Consider the following 14750-nt stretch of genomic DNA (forward strand, 5'->3'; position numbering starts at 1 on the left):
AGCCTCTGGATTACCAGGCACATCCTCAGCCAATGGCTTTTGAAATTCATCTGCACCTTTGGCTCTCTTCAGCTTGTCAGCCCACACTGCAGATTTTGGACTTGTCAACCTCTACAGTTGCAGGAGCCAATTTCTTATAATAAATCCATTTCTATACATAGCCTACTGGTTCTGTTTCTCTGGAGAACCCTGATTAATACACTATGTCCTACTGAGACAGGATCATTTATGCAAGCTTACTGCTATTCAGTTAAGGGGACCTGTCACAGTCTTCTTTAAAACCCCTGGACCAGGCTTCCCTGGTGGCTTAGTGGTGAAGAATTCTCTGCCAGAGAATTCTGGCAGGGGGGACATCGGTTTGATCCCTGGTCTGGAAAGATCCCACATCTGGTGGGACAGCTAAGCCTATGTGCCACAACTACTAAGCCAGTGCTCTAGAGCCTGTTAGCCACAGCTGCTGGAGCCCAGGCACCTGGAGCCCATGCTCTGCAACAAGAGGAATGCCTGCAATGAGAAGCCTGCACACACAATTAGAGATCAGCCCCCCTGCCATGACTAGAGAAAGCCTGTGCACAGTAGCAAAGACCCAGCGCAGCCGAAAATAAACAAATGAATGATTTCTAAAAAAATAAAAAGAGAGAAATACATCAAAAAAAGAAAAAACAAACAAACAAACAAAAAAAACAACAACCTCTCCACCAAACCAAAGCAAACCAAACCAAAACCCCACACCTCCCACCTGTCTCAGAAGCATCTTCTTGGTGTGCTTGGGTTCCATCTAGTGCCAGATTTAGGTACTGCACCTTCATCACCGATTTAATGCCCTGAGTACAAAGGTGGCTCAGAGGTAAGGAACCTGCCTGCCAATGCAGGAGACTCAGGAGACGCAGTTTCAGTCCCTGGATTGGAAAGATCCCCTGAAGGAGGAAATGGCAACCCACACCAGTATACTAGCCTGAAAAATCCCATGGACAGAGGAGCCTGGCGGGCTACAGTCCATGGGCTCACGGAGTTGGACGTGACTGAGCACACACGCACATATTAATAGACCTCTATACTCACGTACATCACTCCTTGTTTTATTCACTTCACAAACATTGAGAGAAGGCGTGCTTGTACTCAAGCCGTTGCAGCAAGTGGTCTCTCCCCTTCACGGAGCTCGGAGCCCAGCTGGAGACACGGAAGAGAAGCAGATGATCGTAGTCACACGTGCCCAGGGCCAAGAGAGAAGTGTGCTCAAGGAGCTAAGGGTGAACAAGGAAGCTTTGAGGGTCACCACTGTGAGACGGAGCGTTGGCTCTGGACAGACCGGGTCACGGCCACTTCCCTACAGCAGCTGTGGGCCTTCTGGACCGTTCTCCTCCCCTGCTGGCTTCCTTCACCTCGGCTGCATCCTATGGCGGGCGTGGCTGGGAGCTCAGCTGCGGTCTCCTTCAGCCTCCTTACTTTACGCTTGAGGCAAGGTGGCCGCAGAGAGGCCCTTAGTCCCACAGGGAGGACAGCGGGCTTTGGAGACAGAAGGTCTAGGAGCAGATCCGAGCTCTGGAGACCTTGCCTTCATTTGCTTATGTGTGAAATGCAAAAAAATAGTATTGTTCAGGTAGGCTTGCTGTGGGAGCTTGTTATGGGAATCCAGTGTGGTAACATGCTTGACTTGTCTGAGTTTTTCGTTGTGAACATCAAAAATCAAACCTGGTTAACCTAAGTGGAAAAAGGGGTTTCTTGGGAAAATGTCAGAAAGCTCACAGAGATGGGGGCGGATGTAGAAGTGTTTCTATCAATTTTTGTTCTCTCTCTCAGCTCATTTTTTAAAAATTCGAAGTATAGTTGATTTACAATATTGTACTACTTTCAGGTATACAACAAAGTGATTCTGTTATGCATATATACACATACATATATACTTTTTCAGATTCGTTTCCATTATAGGTTATTACAAGATATTGGCTATTGTGACCTGTGCTGCAGAGTCGGTCCGTATTGCTCACCTGCCTTATATATAGCAGTGTGTATCTGTCAATCCCAAACTCCTAACTTATCCCCCGACGCAGTTCTCCTCTTTGGTAACCATAAGTTTGTTTTCTATGGCTGTGAGTCTATTTCTGTTTTGTAAATGAGTTCGTTTGTATCATTTTTTTTTAGCATCCACATATTAGTGATATTGTATGGTATTTGTCTTTCTCTGTCTGCTTTACTTCACTTGGTATGACAGTCTCCAGGTCCATCCGTGTTGATACAAAAGGCATTATTTCATTCTTATTTATGGCCGAGCAGTATTCCACCCCTCAGCTCTTATGCTGGCACCAGCTTTGTTCCGGCCTGTCACTGCAGAAAGGCTGTCGGTTCCACAGTCTCCGGGGAGGATGGCAGGACCGCTCACAGCTTCAAGCTCCCACGAGGTCTGTTGGTCCTCTGGGGGAGACCATATCTCTCAACAAGTCGGGCTCGTGGGCAGGGATGCTGAGCAGCCCAGCTCTGAGCCGGGGTGGGCTCCGGGTGCCCTTGCGCTGTCCCCGCGGTGAGGCTGGACAGAAGGGCAGGGCTGCGGAGGAGGCTCCCGGGGCGGCCCTGGTGTGGGTCAGCGTGGCGGGAGCAGAGTGCTCCCCTTGGTGTTGATGGTGGTCCCTTTGGGCCAGTTCTGGAAGTCCACCCTGAGACGAGGGAGCTGGGCATCGTGGAGGGTCCGCTCTGCTTCCCGGCAGGGACCCGAGCCTTTCTGGAAGTCTCCATGGCTGTTGGCAGCTTCTTCCCCGCTTTGCCCATCAGAACCTCCTGCTGGGCCACAGTCCTGCCTTCCAGTCTCCTTCCTCGGCAGCAGACCTTGGAGCCCCGGCCCCCCTTGCCCCTGACGGTGACCTTCCTCCTCTTCCCCGCAGGCCTGGCCTCCGTCCTGCTTGGACTTGACGTCTTGTAAACAGAGGGCACGTGGGCGTGTCCTCCAGGCGCTGGGCTGACTTCCTTGCATCTGCCAGCGTGTGGCAGTGGTTCTGTAGAGATCAGCCGGGCGCTCCTGAGTGCCCACAATAAGGGGGAGCTCTCGGGAAGGGGGGTGTCCCTGAGGAGCCAGGATGTGGGGTGGGTGGGGGCTGGACCCGAGGTGGGCGACCCCTGCCCCCTCTCCTCATCTGCCCTGGGCAGCATGGATGGCGAGGGGTTCGGAGGAAGCCTCCTGCGTTCTCTGCTCCTTGGGGTCCCTGCCACCCCCCGTCAGACCGCTGAGGTCACCCCTCTGCCTCACATGGCCCCCCACCTCCCGCGGTGAACTCCCAGGTGCTGACTGAGTGTCCCTGAGGCTCCAGCGGCCCTCTTTCAAGCAAGACTTGTCAGCATCGCCTCACTGGAGAAACCGCCTTAAGCCGCTAGTAATTGATTAATTAAATTTTGTTTTTGGCTGCCCTGGGTCTTCATCGCTTAGAGGGCTTTCTCTGGTTGCGGCGAGAGGGGCCACTCTTTGTCGAGATTCTCAGGCTGCTCGCTGTGGGGGCGTCTCTGGTTGTGGAGCGCAGGCTCCAGGGCCCCCGGGCTTGCGCGGTTGCAGCTGCCGGGCTCCAGGGCACAGGGTCAGTAGCCGTGGCGCACGGGCTTAGCTGTTCCACGGCAGGCGGGATCTTCCCCAGAAATGGAGCTTGTGTCTCCCATTGGTAGCACATTCTTAACCTCTGGCCTAGCAGGCCATGCATCATGTGCAGGATGATGCATCCCTAGGATGGTGTTGGCTCCGATGCCTGGGCACTGCTGGGTCCTCTGGTCCTCACTTTGCAGGTGTGGCAGTTGGTACACACGGTGGGGCTTGTTCTCTGAGGCCAGATAAATGTGAGCAGCAGACCGAGGCTCACCTGGTCCCAGGCTCGTCCCACTTGTCTACCTGCTGCTGGAGAACCCCAGATCAATTCAGGCATCATAGGCTGGTCCCCCAGCAGCGGGTGATGAGAGGTGAGGGAGGTGGGCCTCCCGAGCCTATGCTCCCCTCTTCGGAGATCCACTCTCCACCCCAGGGCGGGATGACTTGCTCACCTCTTTAATTGTCTCAGGCCTCACGAGGGTCCTGTGCCTGCCTCTCCCATCCATTCCCTACTCAGACTGACTATGCTAGACACTGAGCCTCCCATCAGGAAGATGCTGTCCTGTGTTGACCTGTGGTCTGGGGGGACCCAGGTGGTACCCCCGCACTCAGGCTTGTTCAGTGGAGGGACCTGTCTCTTGCAGGCGGCTGAGGGCTGCCAGCCTGCCAGTCACCTGTGAGTGCTAGATACCAGACCCTGTAGAGTAAAATATATCCTCATCTCACTCCTCATGTTATTCTATGATAAGATGACTTTTCAGTGAATGGAAACTGAAAGTCAGGGAAACCTGACTTTGGGAGAACCAGAGGTCTGGAGATGATCTGGACTTGGCTGTGTGTGGGTCTGGACCATGGAGAGACAGGCTGTGGACCTCACTCAGGGCAAGCAACTGAACCGAGCTCAGCTTATATTCTGAAAGAGTATTCAACCCCTTTTCCTTGGAAACCCATCCCCAGGCCATGTACATTGAATGATTCATTTGCCACATTGCTTCTCCTAGATGGGGACCCATGGCTTCCTGAGAGCCAGGAGCAGGTGGTCCCTGATCTCCAGAGGGTCTACTCTGCTGTGGTTCCTTATTCTTCTTCTTTTTAATAGTTAATATTTATTTGACTGCTCTTGGTCTTAGTTGAGGCATGCTTAATCTGACCAGGGAGGCAGGCAGAGTGGGGCTGGAGCCCTGGCTTCCCCACTGTGGTCCAAGGGGGCATCCCCACCCAGCGGATGAAGGGCTCTGAGAGGCCAGAGTGGTCCTTGTTCTCTGGAGGGGCCGATGTGGGTGGTGGAATTGAGTGACAAATCTGGCCTTCCATGTGGGGAAGTACAGAGTCGTGGGGCCCCCTGCTCTGAGCAAGGCTGGGGGTGTCCTCAAAACGGGACCCCAGGTCTGGGTCAGCTGGGGCGATGGTGCTCCTTGCTCTGCCACGTCCTCAGTGCAAATCAGCAGCTCCTGCCCATCCTCAGGCCCAGACAGTAGATCTTCTGTGAGTCAGTAACATGCGTCCAGCTATCCCCGCCGGGACCACATAAATCTTCTCGTTTTTGCCATATCACTGGCTCTCGTGACAGCTCAAGATGTTTTTCTGCTTCTGAGTATCGCTTTTATTAAAAGGCTCTGGAGCCCCGCGGACGTGTTAACCAGCGGCCCCCCTGGCGCCCCTGGCCTCTCGGTTTTCTCAGCTCAGCTTTTCCCTCTTCGCTGCTCCCACAAGTCTTTCACATCATTCATTTTGACATTTAAAAGTTTCCAAGCTTGATCTGAGATGCCACAAACACTGCCATTGTTATTTGGTGGGCCCTGGAATGCTGAGAATCCCAGGACCGGGGCGGGGGGCGGGGTGGCGGGCGGGGGAAGGCGGGCCTGCCTGCCTGGTCCGGATGCAGGGAGCTCAGTCTTTTCTGGGAGGTGGGCTTCCGTCCTGGGGCCGTGGCCGCTCCTGCCGCCGTCTGCAGGGTCTGCTTGCCTTTCAGACTTCTTTCCTTCTCACCAGGCCAGTCCCTGCTTTTGTTTTTCTCAAGGATCCTAGAATCCTAATGCTCCACTTTTTCAGGAAAATCACTCCTATTACCCAGGAGCATGATTTCGTCACCTCCCTGGTTCCTGCTCATAACAGGCCCTCCCCGTTTCAGGAGAGGGTGTCAGAGAAAGCAAACCTGGACATGTTTGTGTCTCAGGCCATGTAGGCGTCGTCTTCTGATGGTTCTTGGTGGTGGTGGTTTCATTACCAAGTAGAGTTAGACTCTTGTGACGGCATGGACTGAAGCCTGCCAGGCTCCTTTGTCTGTGGGATTCTCCAGGCAAGAATACTAGAGTGGATTGCCGGGCCCTCCTCCAGGGGATCTGCTGGACCCAGGACTCAGAACGTCATCTCTTGTATCACCTGCAGCTCCCGTATCTCCTGCACGGTCGGTGCTTCTTTGCCGCCACCTGAGAAGCCCCTGATGCTTTTGTGGGGCGCCATGCTGAGTCACTCAGTCTTGTCTGACTCTTTGCGACCCCACGAAATGTAGCCCGCCAGGCTCCTCTGTTCTTGGGATTGCCCAGGCAAGAATACTGGAGAGGGGTGCCATTTCCAACTCCAGGGGATCTTCCCTACCCAGGGATTGAACCAGTATCTCTGTGTCTCCTGCCTTGGAAGGCAGACTCTTTACCACTAGCGCCACCTTGGGTTCATGGGGTAGGAAAAATGATGACAAAAAGTCAGGCCTTGTTACCCAAGTTTTGTTTTTGTCTGCTAAACACATGAAACAAAACAGAACTATATCCACCATCACAATCACCTTCATTTCCTAAAGCACTTTTGATGCCTAAAACGTAGGAAGGGAATAAAATCAGAGTGAAACACAGTTCTTGCCAACAAAGGACAAATTTCACACTGGACCAGTGAAAATTCTAGCAAAGCTAAGTGTCAGTTAAAGGGACCAGTATTTCCAAATCAGAGCTCCTCAAACTTTAAATGCATGCACGGGGGACTTCCCTAGCAATCTGAGGGTTAAGATTCTGTGCTTTCAACACAGGGGTGGGGTTCCATGCCTGGTCAGGGAACTAAGATCCCATATGCCTCTTGGTCAGGCCAAAAGTTAAAAAAAAAAAAAAAAAAAGAAAAAGAAAAAAATTAGATGTATGCACAAATCTTCAGGCCCTTGTTAAAATGCAGATTCTTATTTATTGAGTTGGAATGGGGCTTGGAAGTCTTTTTAATAAGTTTTCCAGTGAGGCCCAGCTCCCAGTTCCAGGTCTTGAGTAGTAAGGGTCTGCCCTGTATTGAGCCCCAAACAAAACTGAGGTTCCATCACACTTTTGAAGAATAAAATTAGGTAAAATGTTGTTTTGTACTGCGTAAACCAAAACATCACTTATCAACTAGATTCTCTGCTATACCATGGCCATAGCAGCTACCACAGACTCCTGTATGGCTATAGGTTTCATGAATAATGTCAGAGGACGGAATCATGGCTACTGGATAGCTTCAGTCATCCAGGCCAAGCGTCAGCTGGACCAAAAGTGACCGGGGCTTTCAAGCCTGGCTTTCCATACTCTGCCAATCCCTCTGGCCACTTGCCCCATCCTCCACCCCCAACCCACAGTGAGAGGTGCATCTGGTATCATCACCCTGCACTGAAATCAGGTTTTCCATAGCAATACTTAGCCTTATTGCATCTGAAACATTCTAATTTAAAAAATATATAAAATGCTCATTTCTGTAGACTCAGTGGATTTTAGTGTCCACCATTAGGTTGTGACCCAGAGTCTGACAAATACATGTGCTCCTTGAAAGTCTTTTTACAAATTGATGTTATGTGAGTTTTTGATCTGTTGTGGAGGAAGACAGGTCTTCTGTAGTGTAAGAAGACCTAATTTAGGAAATACTGACTTAAAGTTATAGTCAAAGCTGTGATTTTTCCAGTAGTCATGTATGGATATGAGAGTTGGACCATAAAAATGACTGAGTCCTGAAGAATTGATGCTTTTGAACTGTGGCGCTGGAGAAGACTCTTGAGAGCCCCTTGGACAACAAGGAGATCAAACCAGTCAATCCTGAAGGAAATCGGCCCTGAATATTCACTGGAGATATATATGTATATCATATATATGATATATATATATAATATTCAGAATAATATCAGCTTCACTGATGCTGAAGCTGAAACTCCCATTCTTTGGCCACCTGATTCGAAGAGCCGACTCTTTGGGGAAGACCCTGATGCTGGGAAAGATTGAAGGCAGAAGAAGAGAGCAACAGAGAATGAGATGGCTGGATGGCATCACTGACTCAATGGAAGTGAATCTGAGCAAACTCCGGGAGATGGTGAAGGACAGGGAAGCCTGGTGTGCTGCAGTCTGTGGGGCCGCAAAGAATTGGACATGACTTAGTGACTGAACAGCAACACAGCGCTTACAATTATGATTTCTTCATATTATATACCCTGTCAGCTCTGTTTTAAATTTCTTTCTTACTTTTTCAACCCAACGATTTTTTTTAAAGTTTAGCATTTATTTATTTTATCTATGTATGTACTTATTTGGCTGTGCTGGGTCTTAGTTGTGGTATGTGGGATCTCGTTCCTTGATCAGGGGTTGAACCCAGAGCCTTGTATTGGGAGCATGGAGTCTTAGCCACGGACCACCAGGGAAGTCCCTTTTATTTTTTTAAATCTAATTTTTATTTTATATTGGGGTATAGTTGATTTCCAGTGCTGTGTTAGTTTCAGATGTACAGCAAGGTGGATGAGTTATACGTACACACACATCCACTCTTCTTCTGATTCTCCCCCTATTTAGGTTATTATAAAATATTGGGTAGAGTTCCCTGTGTTACACAGTAAGTCCTTGTTGGCTATCTATTTTATATATAGTAGTGTGTAAATGTTAATCCCAAACTCCTAAATTTATCCTTCCCCACCCCCACATTTCCCTTTTGGTGACGGTAAGTTTGTTTTTAAAGTCTGTTCTGCGTTGACCCAAGGACAAAAGAGCAGATAAAACCAAGGAGGGTCTTGGAATGCAGGAACAGAAAAACCTGACCCTCATCTCCTTCCCTCCCCCACGTTGTAACTACTATGGAAAAGTGTAACCTGTCTCCCCTCCTACTCCGTGGGGAGAAGGTATTTGCCTTACTCTTCCCCCACCCAGTATACATGCCTCCTCCAATCAGCAAATGCCCCGCAAGACCCCCTGTCCGACTCCTTGTACCCTGGGTGTAAAAGTGGACTCAGGACCCTGTTCAACGTTGCTTCTCCCTTGAGCTGGCCTGCCGTGCTCCGAGTGTCTCCATCTCATAAACTTTATTTTCCTCTCATTCTGCCTCATGTCTGGAAATTCTTTTCCAACCCGCGCACAGACCACGACATGTTATTCTGTTTCTGCTTTGTAAGTAAGCTTATTTTTATCGTCTTTAAAATAAAGATTCCACATGTAGGTGATATCATACGGTATTTATCTTTGTCTGACTGACTTAGTATGATAATCTCTAGGTTCATCCATGTTGCTGAAAATGACATTATTTCATTTCTACCCTATAAGCTCCTACTGAAGAAATTTTAGCCGTCTATTTCTTTGGTAAATCTCAGAGTAAACTCATCTTGAATTTCATCTTGGTAAATTCATCTAAGAAAATGGATGAATGAATGAATTAGCATATTTATAGATACGTAAGTCCTTGGATAGAAGATTTCAGGACTAATAAATTTTGAAATGTGTTATCAGTAATGTGGTCTGAGAACATAAGAACAACAAAATGTTTTGAAATTAAAATGTATAGCAGCAGATAAATGATTGATTTATAAATGACTTTGAATATACTAATCACAGAGGCAATGATAATGTTGCTTTATACTGAGTCATTATTTGCCTACTGCAGTAAACATTTTAGTTCATAAAATTACAAAGTCTATTTAGAAACTGCCCTTTTTTTTTCTTTCTTGGCTTTGTCTTGCAGCATGCAGAATCTTAGCTCCCTGAGCAGGAATCGAACCTGCGCCTCCTGCAGTGGAAGCACAGAATCTTAACCACTGGGCCACCAGGGAAGTCCCAGAAACTGCTCTTAAAAAAGAAAAGGCCAAAACCAGCATGTGTCTCCGGGGAGATGTGGTGTATTGCGCTGGGCTGGGTGATTTCACTTTTTCTTAGAGACAGGAAGAAGCTTTTAGAGGATCCCGTCTAGAGCTTTTAAAGCTTTTAATAGGGGACGTTTACTGAAGGGGGACTCGGCAGCTTTTAATGGGGGACGTTGTGTGCTGAAGGGGGACGTGGGGGGAAGGGGTGGGAACCCCCCGGGGAGTGGAGAGCTGCTCAGGGCTCCTCCCTCCCCTAATCCCAGACACCCACTCCCCGTTGGCCACCTCAGCCCTGACGGAAGACTGACTTGGACCGAGGCTGACCCACTTTCAAATTCTGGGGAGGAAGAACCAGACTGGGTCACCTGGGACAGCTGTCCATCTCTTGGGTGGTCAGTCATCCTCTGGGTATGCAGTCATGATGTACAGACATGGTGTCAGGGCGTCTGCCAGCGTGGTGGGGCGTCATGAGAACGGGGGTCTGGGCAAGTACCTCAAAAGTGCCCATGAAGAGACTTCTCTGGTGGTCCTTCTCTGCTGGTGGCTGGGACTCTGTGCTCCCAATGTAGAGAGTCCAGGTTTGATCCTAGGTTGCAGAACTAGATTCTGCATCCCACAATCAAGAACCGGTGCAGCCAAATAAAATAAAAAGTAAAATAAAATAAAATGAAAAATTAAAAAAAATCGGCTATGGCACTGTGGAACCCTTTGTTCATATAAGATCTTTTTTTTTTCTTTTCAATAGTAGAAGATGTTTATCAGTTTTTACAATCGATAGCCAGACAAAAAATAAAAAATCATTACAGTTGCAAGCCATAATGGAAACATGATTAAACTAACAATATAAAATAATTGCATACAATTTTGGGGCCAAGCAGAGTGATGCAGTAAGTGGAAGTGCATCCATGCGCTTGTTTTCATCTACCCAGTCATTCTATGTCTTTTGCGCATTTAATCCATTTACATTTAAGGTAGTTATTGATATGTAGGATCCTATTACCATTTCCTTAATTGTTTTGGGTTTATTTTGTGTAGGTTTTTTTTTTTCCTTCTCTTGTGTTTCCTGCTTAGAGAAGTTCCTTTAGCGTTTGTTGTAAAACTGATTTAGTGGTGCTGAATTCTCCTAACTTTTGTAAGATCTTACCTAGCAGCCAACTATGAAAAAAATGGACAAAGGCCGAGTTGTTCTGGTAAAGGAGATGGTAACCAAAGTCCCACCAAATTGATATCCCTCTGCTAGTGCTGAGCAGTGAGTTTTGAAAACTGTGGATCTAACTGTATCTCCTGTTTTTTTAGAACAGGATCAGATGGTAAAGAATCTGCCTGCAATGCAGGAGAGCTGGATTTGATCCCTGAGTGGGGAAGATCCCCTGGAAGAGGGCATGGCAACCCACTCCAGTATTCATGCCTGGAGAATCCCATGGACAGAGGAACCTGGAGGGTTACAGTCTATGGGGTCACAAGAGCCAGATACAGCTGAGCATAGAAGCTAGTGCATAAGGTCACCGCCTCAGAGGTTCACAGCAGCTGAGTGTCAGGGTGTGATGAGCATCAGGGCCCTGGACTCCCGGGGGAGCGTTCTTACTGAGTTCCACCTGCTCCTCGATTCCAGGTACCAAATACACGATGGCTGGCAGTCTCCTGTTTCAGTAAAATGCCTCTTTAGAAAGAAAACTATTTGTGGAGCTCTAAGCCAAATTGATTTTAATTTACAGGGTTGAAAAAAGAAAGAAAAAAAAAAAAAAAGAAAGCAACTACAGTTAAGTGAAATGCCAGGAGATTTGTGTCCTGAGCTGGAAGTTTAGCCTGATTAGGTTTTCCTAGGTGTGCTCACCTTGCCTCATCTCGCTCAGCATCCTTCTGCCCTCGCTCTCCCTTGAACATAGACGAGGGTCTGATGGCCCAGATAGGCTTGCTCTGGTCACTGACCACTTTTCCGGTTGCAAATGTGGTTTGGTGCCTCTCATGGGATAACGCCTCCAGGCGACACCTGTGTGTGTGGGCAGAAGCAGGATCCTGGTAAGCTTGGTCGCCCCTATCCATTTGGGTTATTATTATTATTTTTTAAATATCTATTCATTTATTTGGCTGCACCAGGTCTTAGTTGCAGCATGTGGGATCTAGTTCCCTGACCAGGGATTGAACCTGGGCCCCCTGAATTGGGAGCTCAGAGTCTTAACCACTGGGCCAGCAGGGAAGTCCCCATTTGGGTTATTTTATTTTTTAAGAAGAAGCTCATCTTATTTGTCCTTCAGAAAACACAATTTGTATTTTATCTATCTATTTATTTATTTATTTGGTTGCATCACAGCACACTGGGTCTCTGATCTTCCTTGTGGCATGTGGAATCTTTAGTTGCAGGATGTGGGATCTAGTTCCCTGACCAGGGATGGAAGCCGGGACCCCTGCATTGGGACTGCAGAGTCTTAGCCACTGGATCACCAGGGAAGTCCCTCCACTGGGGTTTTTAAGGGTACACTTGGGGAGCTCTCTTGGCTGTGTCCTTGCAAACCATTCTAGGGAAAGGGGTTCAGCTATGCGGCTGGAGGCCGGCCCCCGGCCATCAGCTGGGCGCCCTTTGAAAATCCGGCAGCTCCTCTCTCCACTGGGCCTGCGGGGGCTGTCCAGAGGCTCTACCCTGAGCCTCTGCCCTGCGCCTGCTCACTTAGCCACTTGATGGCACTGTTAGAATTGGAGAAAAGAGGCTTCCTCCCCTGAAACCGTTTTCCCTCATTCTAATCCTCTCCAAACTGTCGTTTCCACCCACCTCCTTCCAAACAGAACAGAACAAAACCGTTTCATAGCCTGTTTCTGCCGCTCTGCGCCCAACCAGTCCGCCCTGTCCATCCCTGGCTGTCTGCAAAGATGAGCAGCCCCTCTGCCTCCTTTTCTGCCCTCAGGTCCCCTCTGTCCATCCGATTTTTGCATCTTTGTCCTTCTGTGTGTGGTGAGGGGGCCTCTAAGAGTTTCAGGCAATCTAGGGAAGTAGCAAGGGCCGTGAAAGACTTATGAGGACCTGGGGGCCTAGAAGAGAAAACAGAAGTGCCTGCAATCCTGCTGGTCGCATGACTGGTGTTCTAGAAGAAAAAGAAACTAGGGCTGCGTGCACAGAGGCGGCGTGGAGCAGGGTCACTGGGAGAAGGTGCTGGAAGAGGGAACGGGGCGGGGGAAGAATGTGCAGAGTGCAGGAAACGGGCTCTCGGCAGTGGAATCTTGGCGTCCACTTGGCCAGTCAAAGGCTTTCTTTTCTTGGCTTCTGAGCTGCCGCTGTGTCAAAACCTCCTCCGCCGGGTCAAGGGTGGGCGGGGGCGCGGTCCTGCGCGACCCTCGCCCTCCTGCACCGGTTTGGACCCCTGCTTCCCAGTTCTGGCTGCTGCTTCCTCTTCCTGTGAGAGGTGAGCAGGGACTGAGAGGACCGGGAGCTGGAGGGGAGAAAACATAGCTGTCCCCCACCTTTGCACCCCTGTCTCAGGTCCCCCAGGCTGCCTGTTGCTGCTGCCTCAGCTCGTTTCCCTCTCAGGGGAGGCGAAAACAACATTTCTTGGGAGGAATTTGCTGTGAGAAAAGCATTTTCCCCTAACAATGACCAGGAAATCCTGTCTTGACTGATATTCTCAAGGTGTGCTGGCCTCTTGGCAGACTCATTTGAAGGCTTATTCAACCATGCAAACGCCCATGAGACTCGGTTCCCAAACCCGGTGGAGGCGTGCTGGCCACACCCCTCCCCTTGGCCAACCCTGACCTTGAGCAGGGAGCCGGCCAGCTCGCCCAGCCTGCCTGCAGGTGGGAGGTCTCTCTGCTGACTCAGGCCCAGACTGGGTCAGGTGCCTGCCTTCAGTCCCATGAGTAATACCCTGCCTGTCCTCTGCAAAGGGCCTTCCCAGGATTAACCAATTAGTCACCCCCGGGAGAGCGAGGGAGCAGGTTATGGTCATCCTCATTAAGGCCGTGCCTCATAAGGCCTGCCTCAGGCCAGCGAGCGTCTGGATGTGGGTGCAGGCGGACAGTGGCTCAGGGTGTCCCAGGGCGCCCTCCAGGGCGCAGGGGAGGCTGGAGCTTCTCACTGGGCAGCCGGGGGCTTCACCCGCTGACGGCCGAGGGGAGCGGACTGGAGAGTCTCAGGTCCATGTGAGAAGATGCAGACAGTCTGACAGAGGCTCAGCCATGCAGTTCCCCAGTCTGCTCTGAACAATTCAGAAACTGATGCCGATGGGCCTCCCACCGCTCTGCCCCTCCAAGCAGGCCGTCCAGATATTTATGAAATGTGCCTCAGAACACTTTCCTTTCTGTGTCTGCATGGGGATTTCAAGTGACTAAAAGTGATAAGACACAGGTCACTACAGGACCTTGCAAAACGAAAGTGTGATGTGAATGCCTAGGAGCGTAGGGGCCCCACATCCCTCTGGGTCATGGGGCCCCCAAAGAGGTTTGTCCTCTTTCGGGAGCAGGACACACGTGAGAGAGTTTTAGGAGGTAAGAATGTGTCCTGATGACAGAGCTAGGACCCAAGCACCTTCTGGAAGCCAGACAGCAGAGCAGTCCTTTCGGTCAACCCTGTCTGCAGCTGCTTTTTATAAACTTGGCATAAATACGTGCTTGGAAATGCCCGGGCAGTGTATCTGGAAAATATTTTCTACCATTCGAAAACACACACACACACACATATACATGCTTAGAAAGGAAAAAAAAAAAAAAACAGAAATTGTGCATATTACAGAGTGGCTTCACTTGTGGTTTTTTTCCATTACTTCCTCAGTTCATTTTTCTGCTGCCAATTTTAGAAGGCCATAAGTCATAGTTGTTGTTAAACTTTGTCAGTTAAAATGTAACTCTAAGAACAAGTCATATGATACACTGGAGCCAAATGGCCTTTTGGAAAGCGTGGTGGTGGGAGGTAGGAGAGCCAGTCCTGGTTTCTTGGCTTTTCTCTGCTGTGTGTTATGTGTCCTGCCCACGAGAAAACAGAGTCCCCCGTTGGTGGCCTCTGCTCCCAAAGGCCACTGACCCGAGGGAGGGAGGCTTTTCAACAGTTATTCCGTGTGACCCAGGAATGGAACATAACCTTGTTTTCTGAAGTGCTCATGTGTGCTAAGTCGCTTCAGTCATGTCCCACTCTGTGTGACCCTATTG

At 49.5% G+C, this 14750-nt stretch overlaps 1 non-coding gene across 1 annotated transcript; it reads right to left on the bottom strand.

Annotated features, from left to right (window-relative positions):
* Positions 1 to 9517: 9517 nt before the first annotated feature.
* TRNAG-UCC (transfer RNA glycine (anticodon UCC)) lies at positions 9518 to 9590 on the bottom strand. Its single transcript has one exon. It is a non-coding gene; the product is annotated as a tRNA-Gly (tRNA).
* Between the last annotated feature and the right edge of the window lie 5160 nt (positions 9591 to 14750).

The sequence above is a fragment of the Muntiacus reevesi genome, chromosome 2, assembly GCF_963930625.1.
Source record: "Muntiacus reevesi chromosome 2, mMunRee1.1, whole genome shotgun sequence".
Lineage (NCBI taxonomy): Eukaryota > Metazoa > Chordata > Mammalia > Artiodactyla > Cervidae > Muntiacus > Muntiacus reevesi.